Here is an 18,487-nt window from a genome sequence, read left to right as displayed (position 1 = left end):
TGCCAGTTCCCCTCCACTGTGGGGGTTTCAGTGAAAGCCCTTAGAGTCAGCAGAGAACTTTCAAAGTTTCATCAAAATGAACCTAAATCCCCTTTCTCTCACTCCCAGAAGCTTATCAACTGGTCAACCTCTTGGAATGCACCTTGGGAGCAACAGCATAGATGAAAGGGAAATTTCCATGAGGTGAGAGGAACCTAGTGCCATGGAATCCTGAGATGTCCTGACCCCCCTTCAGAGATTGGCAGGCTCGTGTGTTGCAGTGGTACCAATGGTTCCCAAATTGGTCCATCCACAGAGGAGCTTTACCCAGAAAAGCTGCCCTCTGGGGATGTTCCTGCTTATTCTGCCAATGACTGGTAATTTGGGGAAAAAGAACCAGAAGACTTGTTCTAAAACATTCTGTAGAAACTTGAGGTGGAGTGGGGGGATGGCCCCGAAACAGAAGGAATTGGTCATTTCAAGTGAATGATTCTCAGGTGGGGCTTCCCAGGTGGCGCTAGTGGTAAAGAACTCACCTGCCAATGCAGACATAAGAGATGTGGGTTCGATCCCTGGGTCAGGAAGATCCCCTGGAGGAGAGCATGGCAACCCACTCCAATATTCTTGCCTGGAGAACCCTGTGGACAGAGGAGCCTGGCAGGCTACAGTCCATGGGGTTGCAAAGAGTCAGACACGACTGAAGTGACTCAGCACACTCCCATGCATGGTGCTCAGGTAAAGGAGACATTTTAAAATATTTGATGGAAAACTCTCACCACCAACTTGTGAATTTGGCATCACTGCTCAAGGGAGTGCACAGAAAGTGAGTAGAACTCTGAGATTTTCCACGTTTTAAATGAAAGCAAAGAATCATCCTCTATGAATCCTTTATGTTATGGCGAAAAAGAACTTCCTCCCTCGTCCTGGGTTGGTTCCATCAGCTTCACTCTGGGGCTACTGAGAGGCAAAGCACATTGCAGTTGCACAGAAAGTCCTTTGCAGAATGGATAGGAAGTAAAACAGAAATTGGATTGGACTGATCACAGGCCTTCCTGAATCCAAAATTGAATCCACAGCAACACACAATCTCTCTAACTTTCACCTTAGTGGATAACCAGAACAGACCAAGTAAGTCCCGCTAAACTATATGTGAACCGTCACTGGAGCCTCCATACAAAGTGCATCTTTGTAAACCAGCCTTTCCTTATAGACTTATGGCATTTTAAAGGGTTTTTTTTCTTTTTAATAAAAGTAAGTTTATTTTTACTATGTAAGCAAAACTGCTCATAATAGAATTTTTTTCCTGATTCTATTTTTGCATGCTGTGTAACTGATATTCCATGTTACATGGAGATTCCTGAGGCTTTCTGGCTCCAGACCGAGTCTTCACGGCTCCCAGGATGGTGTAACCAGAGCCCAGCTGGGCGAGGGAGAACCACCCTGAGAAACCGCTGCTCAGATCTGTGACATCTCCTAGGTGAAAACCACAATCTAGAAAATTTCAAAAGTACAGAGAAGCCTGAGGAAGGAAAAAAAAAAAAAAAAGCCCCTTATCATTTCACCGCTTTCAGCATTTTGATTAAAATATGTGTTGTCAATACAACAGCTCTTTCCTATGTTTTCGGAATACATCTTGATTCCAAACAGAGCCCTGGGGGTAAATCAGGCCATCAGAATTCTGAAGACTGATGCCATGTTGCAGATGGAGTTTAAAAGCCCTGATGGGGGGCGGGGAGGAGAAAGCTTCTAAATATAACAAACTTCCCAAAAAGGCAGTCAAGCCTAACTGAAGTCGTACTATTTTTGAATGTGGAAATCCCCTCCTTGAAGCACACAAGTCAGTGGTCGAGCCGTCTAAGAATTGAACCTCGGTGCCGCCAGTGGGACAGGGTGTCCTTCGGTGAATGTCACGGTCACTCCTCTTCCTTCCTGCCACCCAAGGGGACACTAACAACTGCTACAAACGAAACGTGACACCTGGTGCCCTGGGAGCTGAATCCTGTGCGCCAGTGCGGTTCCCACTTCAGCAGATGTTCCCTTTGAAGCATTTCTTTTTAACCCTCATTTCAGTTCTGTACTACTTTCTGGACTTTTGCCAACACTTCTCCATGAAACACTTTGCATATCTTAGCTTTAATTTTTTTTTTTTTAAAAGAGGATTATATTTTGGAAAATACACTTCCATATACATCTCTAACTTTGAAAGGACTGAAGGAGAAATGTGGTAGTTTCTTTTTGCAAAGTTCAAATACGGGAGAGAGCTAGCAGGCACTTTCATAAAGAAAGTCAAGCTTGTCCATGTGCAGACACTCCCTCAAGTTCATTTCCACGTTCAACTTGAGTCCGGCTATATTTAGGGTGCCAATCAGCCTTCCCCAGAAACTTCTACGTTCTTGATGTTCAAGGCCACATCCTCTCCAGAAATTGGTTTAAAGACAGACCCTGTCACGTACAGCAAAACTTCTCACGCCTTCCTCCCCTGTACGGCCTCTATGGACAGAGGCTGAGCGCCAGACTCCCATCGAAGCAAACCACTTCTGTCACCTACTTCCAGGCAATTTCTTTCAAACACTGTTTTTTTAAGAGCAATGGGAGGTTTCCAACAAAACTGAGAGGAATTTACAGCGACTTCCCATACGCCTTCCAGGCAATGTTGAGGCAGCTTTTCTTCATTTATTTTCCTTGTTAAACCCTGACACAATATAATGATATCTCAAAGGCCCCTAAGTATTAAGAGAAAACAATTAAAATCCCATTACAGGCCTCTAATGGCTTAGTATTGTTCATGACTGTAATTCCTTACTTCATGTAGTGTTTGCTTCTGTTGTTGTCAAACTGAGTTTATGACTTATTCAGCTAAGGATGGGAAACAGAGGAAGTGAGGTGACTCCGTGTGGGATGCAAAGGCAGCCTCTCAGACCACACTGTGTATTTTAAAACTTAATGTTTCTTTCCGATGATGTAGGGAATTCATGTTTACTTTGGAAATTTTGGAAAAGATTTTATAACATCAAGAAGCAAATTAAATTACCAATATGGATCATCTCCTCCAAATTATCCCTCTAAACATTTTGGGAAATAATCTTCTGGAATTTTTTTCTATGCTTGTAAGCACACTTTGCCACCCCAGCCCCTCTAATTAGGATTAGGATCATGCTAGATAGACTATTTTTAAACTCTGTTTTTTATTTTAAACTCTGTATTTTATTTTAAACTCTGTATTTTATTTGGGCATACTGTGTGGTTTGCAGGATCTTAGACCCCAATCAGAGATGCAACCCATGCCCCCAGCACTGGAAGCATGGGGTACTAACCACTGGATTACCAGGGAATTCCATTGATATATTATTTTATAACATAATTTTTTAAAGCTTCCCTGATGGCTTAGCAGGTAAAGAATCCACCTGCAAGGCAAGAGCCACAGGAGACGTGTTCCATCCTGGGTTGGGAAGATTTCCTGGAGAAGGAAATGGCAACCCACTCCAGTATCCTTGCCTGGGAAATTCCATGGAGAGAAGAGCCTGGCGGGCTATACAGTCCATGAGGTCACAAAGAGTCAGAGTGACTGAGCACATGGCACAAAACTAATGTTATAATCATTTTCCTATCATTAAATTTATTCATCTTGTTGTTTTGTTTGTCATTATAAAAAAACAGAGAAATAGCCAAGGCAGTTATAAGCCCCATTTTACAGATTAGGAAAACAAAGCACAGAAGTGACTATACTAAAATAAGAGAAAAACAGCTCAGTTTAGGTCTCCCAACTGCCAAACAGTGCTCTTCGCTCTTGTCAAATTAAAAGAGCAGAAAAGCACAAATTGAGGGATCTTTGCTATTCCTTTGTAAGAGTTAGAGGCATTAGTGATACAGTTACTATAAATAATCTTCATCCATTCTTTCATAGATATTTAGGCTCAGTTCTTTTTTTACTGAGGTATAGTTGATGTACTATATTTTTATATAAATTACAGATATGCAACATAATAATTCACAATTTTTAAAGGCTATACTCCCTGTATTTGTTGTTGTTGTTTTGTTGCTATGTCCAACTCTTTTGCAACCCCATGGACTACAGCCTGCCGCGCTCCTGTCCATGGGATTTCCCAGGCAAGAATACTGGAGTGGGTTGCCATTTCCTTCTCCAGGGGATCTCCCCAACCCAGGGATCAAACCCACGTCTCCTGTTTGGCAGGCAGATTCTTTACCACTGGGCCACCTGGGAAGGCCATACTCCTTGTATAGTTATTATAAAATATTGACTACAGTCCCTATGTTGTACAATATATCCTTGTAGCTTACTAATTTTCTACATAATAGTACGTCTTAATCCCCTTCCTTATATTGTCAGTGTCTCTCGCCTCCTCCTTCTCCCCATTGGTAAGCACTAATTTGTTCTCTGTATCCGTGAGTCTGTTTCTTTTTGTTATATTCACTAGTTTGCTGTACTTTTTAGATTCCAATATATGTGATATCATACAATATTTATCTTTCTCTGTCTCGCTTATTTCACTTAGAATAATCTCTAAGTCCATCCATGTTGTTGCAAATGGCAAAATTTCATTACTTTTTATAGATCAGTAGTATTCCATTGTCTATACATACCATGTCTTCTTTATTCATTTATCTATTGATAGTTAGGTTGCTTCCATATCTTGGAATTATAAATAATGTTGCTGCGAAAATTGGGGTGCATGCTTCTTTTCAAGCTAGCTTTTGGTTTTTGTCAGGTATATACCCAGGAGTGGAATTGTTGGGTAATATGGTAGTTCTCAGGCTTTGCACATGGGGCTAGTGGTAAAGAACCCACCTGCCAATGCAGGAGATGTAAGAGATGAGTTTTCAATCCCTGCATCAGGAAAATCCCCTGGAGGCTGGCACTGTGACGCACTTCAGTATTCTTGCCTGGAGAATCCCATGGTAGGCTACAGTCCAAAAGGGTCAAAAAGAGTTTGAAACGACTAAAGCGACTTAGCACAACACATGGTAGTTCTATTTTTAGTTTTTTGAGAAACTGCCGTATGGTTTTCCACAGTGGCTGCACCAATTTACATTCCCAACAACAGTGCAGTGGAGTTCCCTTTTCTGCACATCCTTGCTAACATTTGTTTTGGTTTTTCTAAAACAGTATTTATTTATTTGGCTGCATCACGTCTTTGTTGCATCGCACAGAAACTCCGCTGCATCGTGCAGGGTCTTTCCCTCCAGCACATGGTGGTCCAGGGACGGAACCCGCATCTCTCACATTGCAAGGCGAATTCTTAACCACTGGACCACCAGGAAGTCCCCCAACGTTTGTTATTTGTAGTCTCTTTGATGATGGCTATTCTGACGATGGCTCAGATGGTAAAGCATCTGTCTACAATGCGGGAGACCTGGGTTCGAGCCCTGGGCTGGGGAGATCCCCTGGAGAAGTAAATGGCACTCCACTCCAGTACTATTGCCTGGAAAATCCCATGGACAGAGGAGCCTTGTAGGCTACAGTCTATGGGGTCGCAAAGAGTCAGACACGACTGAGCAACTTCACTTACTTACTTACTTATTCTGACAGGTGTGAGGTGGTAGCTCATTGTGGTTTTAATTTGCATTTCTCTGATGATTAATGATGTTGAGCATCTTTTCATATGCCTCTTGGCCATCTGTATGTCTTTGGAAAAATGTCTATTCAGATCTTCCGCCCACTTTTAATAACATTGTTTGTGTTTTTGCTGATAAACTGTTTATGTAATTAGATATTAATCCCTTATCTGTCATATCATTAGCAAATATTTTCTCCCATTCAGTAAGTTGTCTTTTCGTTTTGTGGATGGTTTCCTCTGCTGTACAAACCTCATGTGAAGAGCAGACTTATTTGAAAAGACCCTGATGCTGGGAAAGATAGGAGGCAAAAGGAGAAGGGACGACAGAGGACAAGATGGTTGGATGGCATCACCAACTCAATGAACATGAGTTTGAGCAAGCTCTGGGAGATGGTAAAGGACAGGAAAGCCTGGCGCACTGCAGTCCATGGGGTTGCAAAGAGTTGGACACAACTGAGTGATTGATCAAAAACAAGATCCCACTTGCTTATTTTTGCTTTTATTTCCTTTGATTTCAGAGATAAATCTAAAAAAAATGTGGCTATGATTTATGTCAAGGAGAATTCTGCCTATGTTTTCTTCTAGGAGTCTTTTTTTTAATATATATATTTGTTTATTTGTTTGACTGTTCTGGGTCTGAGTTGCTGCATGTGGGATCTAGTTCCCTGACCTGATCTGATTCATTTATATATTGCAGTATGATCGATATTTAGCATGAGCTAGCACTGCTATCAAATTATATAATTATCATTTCTTTGGGGGGGTGGGAATAATTAGTATAAGGCTTTTCTGGTGGCTCAGTGGTAAAGAATCTGCCTGCCAATGCAGGAGACTCGGGTTCAATCCCTAGGTCAGGAAGATCCCCTGGAGGAGGAAAGGGCAACGCGCTCCAGTATTCTTGCCTGGGAAATCCCATGGACAGAGGAGCCTGGCGGGCTACAGTCCAGGGAGTTACAAAGAGTCGGACATGGCTTAGCTACTAAAGAATAACAAACAATTTTTTTATAATCACTGTGCTGTACCTTCAAACTCCAAGACTCATGTATCTACTGGTTGCAAGCTTGTACTCTTTCTTACACCCCAACCTCCCTGCCCTTGGTAACACCATTTTAGTCTCTGTTTTTAGGAGTACAGCTTTTTATACTCAACCCATTTCTTTATTTATTTTTCTATTTATAGTTATTTATGTTTATTCTAGCTGTTTCCTATGCCTGGAATTTTCTTCCGCTCTACATCCAAATAGCCACTCCCTCACTTCCTTCATGTTTTTGCTCAAATTTAACTTTCTCAGTCCAGACCTACACAGACTCCCAACATAAAACTGCAGCCCCCACGCCCATCTCAGTATTATATATTTTCCTTACTCTGCTGTTTTTTTCTTTCCATCGTACATATCACTTTCTTATACCCTATGAAATTTACTTATTTATTATGCCTATTTCTGATTTTCTCCCAATAAACAATGAACTCCACAAGAGAGATGTATTTCTATCTTGTTCACTTCTGCATCCCTAGTATAGGGTAGGTATTCAAGAAATATTTGTCTCATGAGTAAGTGAATAAAGATGGACAATCATCCTTTTTTACTCTAGTATTTAGAATTATTGTGGTTCATAGATTCTTTCCAAAAAGATTTCAGTTATTTATACTCTCAACTAGTAATATATGAGTATGCATATTTCCCCAATATTTATTAGCATTGCATGTTATCAGTTTTTTTAACTTTATGCAATTACAGTTCATTGACTTTATAATTTACAGGTTTATTAATCACTTATTTTTCTTCTAGGAATTGCATGTTTATATTATGTGGTCACTTATTTTGAAATTTTTTTTAACTTAATGGGCTCTTTTACAAATTAACTTAATCCTTAATCTATCAGATACAGTCTAAATATTTAATTCCATTCTCTCTTGGTCTTTTAAACACTTGTCTTGAAGCATTTAGATATTTTTCTGTTCAAAGAAATGTAAGAATATGAATGTTCCTTTTTATTATCTAGATGAAACAAAAGAAGTTTATTTTATAGCCAAACTTTATGATGTCTTTTTGCAAGAAAGGCTTATTTTCAAGGATCAAGGCTCTTAACCAATTAGCAGTTGTATTGAGCAGCAAGGACAGGAAACTGTCAACAGATGACTTTGCACAAAATCTTGCCTTTCAGGAAAAGGAAAAAAAGAAAGATAATTGCTAGGCTAGCTTTAGATCACTTGACCTTACTGACTTTGTAAGTCAGTGAGAATAAAAGATTTGTTATGGTTGATTTTTCCTCTGTTTTTTGATAAAACAGAAAAGCCACGTAGTTTTCAGGATAACCAAGTCATGATTCTATGATCAAAGGATAATAATTTTTATAAAATGGTACATTTCATTTGTATAATGTTTATAGTTTCTCTGTACTTCCATAAACATTACCTGATTTGCTCACCAAAAACAAAACCATTTTACAAAAAGTAAACCAGAAGTTCATACAAGGTAACTCTGGCAACCAGTATCCCATATTGATTCTATTACTGTCAGATCCCATGGCACCCAAGGAAGATTTCCTAATCAAGTGAATTATTTAGAATTTCAATAAGTTAAAATATTAAAGAAAATGATATTAGAATATTCAGTTGAACAGGATGGACCTCAAAATAGATTATTTCTCCTTTTTTGTCCTAACTGGTATCTGGTACCACACTGGTATCTACTTAATGCCTACTCTTGACCTGGGTCAGTGTGTGTGATTTACAGAATGCAAGTTAACAGTGTCCAGAAAAAATGCTTCTGGCAAATCTTACTCTATTATTTTACAATCCCTTAAATTTTGAGGTCCTTCTTTCTCCATAATACATTTGTCTTGGGTCCATAGGTTGAAGACATTTTTTTTTAAGATGCAAAAGAACAGCACAACTTTTAGATAGTAATCAGGGCATTTTTATTTTAAAAGTATATAAGATCACAAAGTGATGCCTATCTATGTATTCAAAAGCTACTGAATCATATTCAAATATATGGCAATCCTATTTTTATCTACTTCTATTTTCTTCTTAGAGAAGCCATTTTTTTTTTCTTAGAAAAGCCATAATGAAGTTAAATAAGAGATAATCTGTTAAGTTCACATTTACAAATATCCCTGGTGAGGTGTCCATATGCATTAAGATCCACAGATTCTCTGAAACACTGGACTTGCTTAGCTCTATAAACTGAGGCTAACTCCATATCTGCCGACACATTCCATACTCAGCTGGTCCCTGCCATTCTTAATTAAGTCCATTTGTGTCGGATATTTTTAATCTTTCATGCCATCTGCTTCAAACACTGTTTTTGTTAAGACCAGGCTGAGTTACCCTCCATTCAAAGTCCCTATATTTGCTTCCAGTTTGTGACTGCAGTGTGTCAGAGTTTGTGTTTCAGATATTGGTTTCATTACTTTCATAAACTCAGGGGAGGCATCAACTTTCTCCTTATTTCAAATTATTCTGGCCTTGGGCATTTCCTTAGTATTAGGCCTGAGACATGAGAAGGCCTTGTTCAGTCAGGAAAGAAAAAAAAAAGCTAGCTGGCAAGACTATGTATTAACCTCAGTTTGAAAGGTAACTCATATCAGCATCACCTCATGCCAATAAACAGAGGACTTTCAGCAGTCTGAGATGGAAATGTTCAGAGAATAACAGTGTTTTTCTTCTGTTGTAAGTGAAGATGGGACTTTTGGCTTGAAACCACCTGTGGGAATGGCTTGCACTGATTTGTTCCAGAATACCCATTTTTCTTGGAGAAGGAAATGGCAACCCACTCCAGTATTCTTGCTTGAGAAATCCCGTAGGCTGAAGAGTGTGGCAGGCTACAGTCCATGGGTTTGCAGAAGAGTCAGATAGGACTTAGTAACTAAACAAAAACATCCATTTTTCTGCCAGTAACATCCTGCCAACTAAATAAAAAGAAAGATATGTAGAGGTTTTCTTAAGATGCCAATAGTCACTTGCTATTAAAATAGGCTTCTTCTTGCATAACTTGTTTTTCTATTACTAGAGAAAAATTATTAACCCACATGTTCCTGAATTTCAGCTTTAACTCAGTACAAGTCCAGAGCAACAGAAATTTCTTTGGAGGTGAAACAAAGCAAGAATGTTGAAAATAAAAGCTTGTAGCATTGTAATTTGCCTCAATCTAGGTCACAGTTATCTGCCTAGGATTTTATTTTTAAGACAGAGACCATCATATCCATTTAGTTTTCTTCCCCTGGATCTGCCCAGGATTTGAAGATATGACTTGATAACACTCAGTTCAGTTCAGTCGCTCAGTCGTGTCCGACTCTTTGTGACCCCATGAACCACAACGCGCCAGGCCTCCCTATCCATCACCAACTGCCAGAGTCTACCCAAACCCATGTCCATTGAGTTGGTGATGCCATCCCAACCATCTCATCCTCTGTCGTCCCCTTCTCCTCCTGCCCTCAGTCTTTCCCAGCATCAGGGTCTTCTCAAATGAGTCAACTCTTCGCATCAGGTGGCCAAAGTATTGGAGCTTCAGCTTCAGCATCAATCCTTCCAGTGAACACCCAGGACTGATCTCCTTTAGGATGGACTGGTTGGATCTCCTTGCAGTCCAAGGGACTCTCAAGAGTCTTCTCCAACACCACAGTTCAAAAGCATCAATTCTTCTGCGCTCAGCTTTCTTTATAGTCCAACTCTTATATCCATACATGACCACTGGAAAAACCATAGCCTTGACTGTGATAACATTATTTGAATAATTAACCATAGGGCCTTGTGCCTTCTCAATTTGATCAACAGACTTCTTATATTAGGCAAAGAGAATAGTGGGAAAAAATTTGACCACACCCCTGGCATGTGAGATCTTAAGTTCCCTGACCAGGAATTAAACCCATGCCACCTGCAGTGGAAGCACAGAGTTTTAACCACTGGACAGCCAGGGAAATCCTTGGAATTTATACTTCTATCTCTCCTTACAACATAATTCCCTCCCAATATTCCTTATTGATCTTTTCTTTTTTTTATAATTCAATGAGCCCTGTGATTTTCCTCTTTCTCTCACTTTTCATTCTTACCTTATGCAAAACAAATAAACAAAATACATAATTCTAATATCTCTATTTTGGGACTTTTTTCTTGCCAATAATCAGGCCCATTTTTATGGCACTAGCTGATATATTACGTAGTCTCCCCTCCTCTTATGTCCCACCCACCCCAACTCGAGCATCCACTACATCAGGCTGGCCCCTTGTGTTCCACTCTAACATACCTGATGTGAAGACAAAGACTTGAAGAGTCTTACTACATGCAATTCCTGATCCTGCCTGAAACTAACTCTACTTTAAACTCTCTCATCACTTTCCCAGCAGGTTCACCGAGTGCAACTGCCTATCAGAATTGCCACAGAAATTGGGTAAATGTACTTTCACTTTTCCTCTTCATTGAAATGGATTATTGAAATTGCAGCTGACCCCATGTGCACATCAATAAGTCACTGGTTTTACAACTGAGACTTCTCAGTGGTTTAGGGGTACTCCTCCCACACCTTCTCTAAACCCTATTTTAGAAAAGGAGACTATAGGGGAATTCTTGTTCTAACACCCCCTTCCCCCATCTCTTCCGGAAGCTGCCAATGTACTATCTCTAGAAACCTCAGGCAAGTCTGAGAAACCCCTGATCCTACCCCCTGCGCTAGCTCTCAAAGGGCTTTTATAGGTCAGATCTTGGCAGAAATTTCCACTCACTTTTTGGACTGTTCGGGCTTAAACAAAATCACTAATAAATATCAAATCACCCTCACAATACCTTCACTTTCACAACTGCTCATGTCCTACACTTGAAAGAAATAAGCCAGACTTTCCAGACCCAGTTCAGATGCTCCTAAGGGAGCATGAGAAGCCAGGATCCTCTTGGTAGATTTTTCCTGACAAGAGTTCAGGAACCAAGGAAACAAAGAGCCCCTGGTATTTAAAGATCTCTCCCTGTTGGTAGCAACTGGGTCACAAAAGGAACTCTGAAACAGAGTAGATAATTCTACAGAGAAACTTTCACATACATTTGCATTCAGAAGATATGGGAATGAGGTGCTCTATTTAGTTATTAGAATATAGCTTATTAACTGGAATATTGGTTTGGCTGAAGTAACAATGAGATTCTAAATAACAGTGGCTTTTAAAACATAGACCATTTATGTATCTTGAATACAAAAGGGCAGGTTTGCAATTCAGGCTGGTGAGGTGGCCCCACAATCTTGACGCTCTTTTTTCTTTAAGACTTTTATCTTCAACGACTGGTTTCCATCTGAAGGTCTACAACGGCTGACTCATCTCCCACCATCACACCTGCTTTCCAGCCAGAGGAAGGAATCCAGGGGACAGGAGGGCACCCCTACCATCTGAGGGCACAGTGAGCCATGGCACACAGAACCTCACTCATATTCCACTGGCCAGAACCAAGTTCATGGTCATACCTGTTCTGCAAGGAAAACTGTGAAATAAAACTTTAACTGGGTAACCAAATACCCAGTTTAAAAAAAAAAAGGAGAGAATGGATTCTGGAGAACAGCCACTAATTTCTGCCACCACCTACTTTCCAAGGATAATATAACATCCACAGTCAATAGAGTGGCTCTGATATTAATTTCCAACCTCCTCTCACTAAAAGTTGAGTAAAATCATTGTCTGGAATTACCCTCTTTTCATTGCTATGATTCCAAACATTTTTCCAAATCCTCTTCTGTGGTCCACATGTTTTCCAGCCATTATACTTTCATGCCAAATACAGATCCTTTCGAGTCTTCTCATCTAACATTTCTAAATGTTCCAAAAGGTAAGATTTTTTTTTACCAACTACATTTCTACAGTTATTGGTGATCCTGATTTGATCATAAGAGCCAAACAATATATGAATTTTAAGGAGGCAATTTGGAGGGATGGGAATATTTATGAAGAGTCGGGTTTCTCTATTTCAAATTTCAGCTCAACTTTTTAAACTATCTGCTCTTTGACAAAATACCTTTCTGAGCTACGTATTTTTCAGTTTTAATCAGGGAGCTGGGACTCCCTCTTTGCATAGCCATTGTAAAAATCAAATAGTCTGTTACATAATATTTTCTAGCACACAGCAAATGCACAGTAAACAGTCATCCTTTCTGCTTTAATTCTTGACACACTTCACAGAATTCCTGCCACAGCCCTTCATCTGGAAATGGTATCCCACATCCTCTTTGCTCTGTGTCATGAAGAACTGAAGACAGTCCTGACTTTGGAGTGACTCAAGCCCTACTTTACAGTGGCATATTGCTCGAAGAATTCTGTCCCAGAATTCAGAAGTCTTGTTTCCTGTGAAACAAAACCTTATCCTCTCTCACAGTTCCTTACACAATAGTTATAGGGGAGTTGGGCTTCACCATTTAATCGTTCCATATCAACTGTCCACAAATGTGCTAGGCAAGATAAGTTACTTACCAACATCTATCATTTGTAAACCTAAAAGGAATTTCAGGCAGCAGATAAAGATACATCTAGGACTGCAACAGTAGAAACAACACAACAATGTAAACCAATTGTATTCCAATTAAAAAAAAGACAAAATCAGAAAAATGAAACAAATGAAAACAAAGAATGGAGCATAAAAAGGTCTTCCCGGGTGGCACTAGTGGTAAAGAACCCACCCTGAACACAACTGAAGCAACTTAGTGCACGCACACACACAGACACAGGGCGTAAATGAAGCCAGGAGTGAAATCGGTGTCCAAATAGTCACACCAGAGCTCACAGTTGCCTCCCTCTGCCATAGGACTAAACATTGTATATTTTTTGCAAGGACTTTCCTTAGTTTAGAGATGGCCATCTTCTTGCTCTCACAGTGTTCTCCTTGAATGTTAGTACAAATTCCCCTTTATTAGAGAACACCGGTCTTATTAGATTACTAGTCATTCAATTATGGAGCCATCCCTTAAAGACCTCACTTTACTTGATTGTCTCTGTGAAGACCCTGTTTCCAAATAAGTGCACATTCCTTATTTACTGGGGGAGTTAGGACTTCAACCTCTGAATTTTAATGAAATTGGGCAAGCAAACCCTACCATTTATTATGCTGTTGCTATTTAGATGCTAAGTTGTGTCCAACTCTTTTGCGACCTGGTGGACTGAAGCCCCCCAGGCTCCTCTGTCCATGGGATTCTCCAGGCAAGAATACTGGAGTGGGTTGCCATTTCCTACTCCAGGGGATCTTCCCAACCCAGGGATTGAACCAACGTCTCCTGCTTGTCGAGCAGATTCTTTACCACTGGGTCACCTGGGAAGACCCTCAACCTCTGTATTTTAGGGGGACGCAATTCAACCCATAACACATTGCTTCTGATAGAACAAACTCAGAGCTTGTTGTCTTGCTTTGTGTTTTAACTTCTCAATATTTTGCTTTGGGATTTCACAGGGTCTTAGGATGAGCATTTAAACATCAGTTACTGCATAGAGCACCCCCCGTCACACAGGCTAAGGGATCACTAGGATTCTCTGAGAGGCAGCTTGCTGCCCCTTTGATGAATGAAGCTCTGAGTGCGTGCCCATGTGCTAAGTCACTTCAGTCGTGTCTGACTCTTTGCCACCCCATGGACTGTAGCCCACTAGGTTCCTCTATTTGTGGGATTCTCCTAGCAAGAATACTAGAGTGGGTTGCCATGCCTTCCTCCAGGGAATCTTCCTGATCGAGGAATCAAACCCGTGTCTCTTATATCTCCTGCATTGGCAAGCAGGTTCTTGACCACTAGCACCACCTGGAAAGCTCTAAGCTCTGAAAGCAGTTGGTAATGGAGACTTTCTCAGATTTGTATCTCTTGTCTCCTCCTCTATAACTAACATATAATACTTTCTTCCTCAGTGTTTCCTAGCACTCTGTGGAGTTCATGGTCACTTCTCTATTCTAGTAGATTCCCAGCAGTGCTGCTCAGAGCAATAATGTATCAGGATATCTGTAAAGTTATGGTAAAGGCCCTTTCACACCATGGAGGGAAATGTCAGTCAAGAATCTGTCTGAAAATCCAGAAGATAGTGAAAGGTCTTTACCTTTTAAATTTTTCTTAGTGAAAATAAGAAGCCACCACAATCTACTCTTTGTGGCATTAATGCCTCAACATTTCTCCAGAAAAGCAAGGAGTGAAAACCAGAATTTTAGAGCCAAAAGGCTTTAAATGTCATCTCCTCCTTCATTTTCAGGAGAAAGAATAGAGATACAGAAAGATGAAGTCTCTTGTCTCCCAATCCAGTCATCTCTTTATTAAGCTTTCTTATCTTTGTTAAACTCAAATTTAACTGCTTCAAGCACCACCTATGGTCAGGCTGTGAGAACAGCACAGGTGCCTTCCATCTGAATCCCTCAAGACCACATGTGTTTATGAATTCAGGAAGTGTTTGGACTTCAGAAAGGCAATTTAGCACACACACACAATATATTCCATAATATCTTCAGTGGGGTTAGGACAGCACCTTCTAACCAAACACATTAATATTGCCTTAGTGGGCTGTGTGAGCATTCACATTACATATGCATACTCACATTGCTGCTGCTGCTAAGTCACTTCAGTCGTGTCCGACTCTGTGCGACCCCATAGACAGCAACCCACCAGGCTCCCCCGTCCCTGGGATTTTCCAGGCAAGAACACTGGAGTGGGTTATCATTTCCTTCTCCAGTGCATGAAAGTGAAAAGTGAAAGTGAAGTCACTCAGTCATGTCCAACCCTCAGCGACCCCATGGACTGCAGCCTTCCAGGCTCCTCTGTCCATGGGATTTTCCAGGCAAGAGTACTGGAGTGGGATACTCATATTATGTGCAATTAATAAGAATCATACATAGCTTCATGGCACTTCATGGGCCAGATTTTGCCACCAAAGTAAGTTATGAAAACTTTTCAGTGTTCAGAGTTTTTCATGCTCTCTGTGTCTCAGGATTGGGAATAAGAGTTTGTCAGCTCTCCTTCCCTCAGAAGAGAGATTCTTGAGCTTGACTGCATGAAGGGACTTCAGGAGGTGCCCCAGCCTACAACTATTGATTAAGATTCTTTGGGGCGTGGCCTGGGAATCAGAATTTTTGATAAACAACCCAGCTGATACTGAGGCAAATGGTGGGGGCTAGGGAGGAAACAAACTTCAAGGAACACTGCCTAGAGCACAGAGTCCGGGCATGGGAGACAGGTGGGAACCCCAGCTGCCTTATTTTCATCACATGCCTCTCCCGACACCTCCCTTTGACATCCGTTTGACCCTACAGTCAAGTTTCACAGAATTTTTCCATGACATTTTAATGGGAAGTGGGTGTCCAAAGGGTGTGTATATACAGATATTCAAAGGAATGAGAGAGAAAAACAAAGCTGAATGAGGAAGAAAAATCTCTGTTCTCAGAATGTTCACTGGATTATGTCACATGTATTCATTCCTTATTTGAATGCCTTGCTGTGGATCAGACACCGATTCAGATGCATGTACAATCACAGAATAATAACTAATGTTAGTATTATTATATTATTATTATTAATTCTCTTTCCCCACATCTCTTCTCAATATTGATTTTTCTGAGGGGTGGGCATCAGCCACTGAAGCATATTGTACCCCTCCAGGCTATAGCTCCATCTGCTGGAATACAGGGCAATTAACCATTGCCCCACTGGTGCTTAATACAGATGATCCTGCACATATATCCCTGGTGGCCCAGATGGTAAATAATCCACCTGCAGTGCGGGAGACCTGAGTTCACTCCCTGTGTTGGGAAGATTCCCCCCTGGAGAAGAGAATGGCAACCCACTCCAGTATTCTTGCCTGGGAAATCCCATGGACAGAGGAGTCTGGCAGGCTACAGTCTGTGGGGTCACAAAGAGTTGGACACAACTGAGCAACTAACACCACATATATGAAATCATAATCATATGAAATAAAATCTGTATGACTGTGTCAGTTGTGCTGATGGAAGTTATTTGTTTGTTCTCTGTAGGTGAGTGTATGACAGAATTATCTGTGTGACCCCATCGGAGAGCATTAGACTAATCTATTGATACCCAGTTGAGAAGGCTTTAGTGTAAATAGGTTAACTTCCCTAATATAGCCTGCACTTGCTGGGGATGAAGAATTGACCTTCCTTGCAAATGCCTTCCTCTAAGCTTGGTCTGCTGAGAAAAGCCCCAGGATGGCTATTAAGGCCTCTGGGTGTTGACTCTAAGTAAGGAGCTAGGCATGGAGCCCAGGTGACCACGAAAGCTTATTAATGGGCTCTCTGGGTTTAGCAGTCCCTCTGGGCAGTCTGAAGTTGTTTTGTGATCTCTGATTTACCCCCTCAGCTGTCTCCCCTTTCCCCTATAATTTTCCCCACACTACCCATTTCTCCCTAAATTCCCTTTTGCATTTCAGTCATCAAAGCTCACTCTCTCAAGTCTCTTCCTTTGAGGCTCTGTACCTCTCGATTTCACTCTCTAGGCTTCCCAGGTAGCTCAGTGGTAAAGAATCTGCCTGCTAATGCAGGAGACTTAGCTTTGATCCCTGGGTCGGGAAGATCCCCTGGAGTAGGAAATGACAACCCACTCCAGTATTCTTGTCTGGAAAATTCCATGGACAGAGGAGCTTGGCGGGCTACAGTCCATGGGATTGCAGAGTCGGACATCACAACTGAGCACAGTCAGCTGACACATGGAGCTCTGATGGTCTCTGCAGAGCTTTCTATGTGGCTTTCTGACTGGGGCAGGATCTCTGTTGGAAGGTGTGTGTCTCTACAGGAGGGAGTGGAGGTGGGCAGGTGACATTTAGATACATTAGCATTCACAGGTGGGTATGTAACTGATGCTAAATTTTAGACTGAATGGCTTCTATGGAAATGGAGGATTGAGATGGGGGAGACAAGGAAAGAGGGTAGGGAGGAAGAATGAATGTTTGAGAAGGTTGGAATGGCCATGACCCTTGGATGGGCCCATGAGCTGACTAGAACGGCACTAGCCCTCTCCGCGACATCAGCTCCAGGAGAGCAGGGACTTCACCTATATGCTTTCTGGAGTCTCCTCAGGAGTTGAGGAGGGCCTGACAGGCAGCAAATGCCCAATATTTATTGAACGAGTGAATGTTGTTGTTGTGAGATTGCTGTTGCCTAAAACTGCCATACAAGTACTTAGAAGTTTGTCAGTTGGGCAGTGTCTTTTAGACAACAAACATTTAGGAATGGCTGGAAATAGTTTGGGGAAGTAAAAATGAGCCCATTAAAGTTGGCCTTGAAGGACAGACTAGGAGTTTTGAGGTGGAAGAAGAGGTTGCAGTAATTCTGGTTGCAGGGAAGGGGCATTTTAGGAGCCAGACTCTACGGGACTCTTCACAAATCCTGCATCAGTCATCACAGCTCAGCTCCTTTCTAACTGGGTAAACTGGGGCAAGAGGCTCTTGTCAAATCTCTGATTTCTTCTCCTTGGCTGACTTATAAATGATCAATGTTGGGGCATTCAGACCTGAGGGCTTCTCTTTTTTCTCCTCCATGCCAATGACCCTAAACACCATATATATGCAGATAATCCCATTTTTTAATCTCTCATCCACATTTGGGTACTCAATTGTCTAAGTGACCTCTAGATTTGGCTGTGTGCTCGCCTTTTTTTTTTTTTTTTAACAATCAAACTGGAACTCTTGATTTCATGTGCCATTTCTTTTTCTCAAAACCTGCTTCTACTCCAATCATCCCAGCTCAGTTCCTGGCCCTGGCATTCACCCAGAGGCTTAAGCTAGAAACCTCTTTTTACAGATATTTTTTATATGGGCTATTATTAAACTCTTTATTGTTAAAATATGGCTTCATTTTATGTTTTGGTTTTATGGCCACAAGATACGTGGGATCTTAGGTCTGCAAGCAGGGATTGAACTCCCAGCCCCACTCCTGCATTGGAAGACAAAGTCCTAACCACCAGACCATGAAGGAAGTCCCTAGAAACC

This window comes from Bubalus bubalis, chromosome 10, assembly GCF_019923935.1.
Source record: "Bubalus bubalis isolate 160015118507 breed Murrah chromosome 10, NDDB_SH_1, whole genome shotgun sequence".
Taxonomy (NCBI): domain Eukaryota; kingdom Metazoa; phylum Chordata; class Mammalia; order Artiodactyla; family Bovidae; genus Bubalus; species Bubalus bubalis.
Note: the sequence above shows the minus strand (reverse complement) of the source record.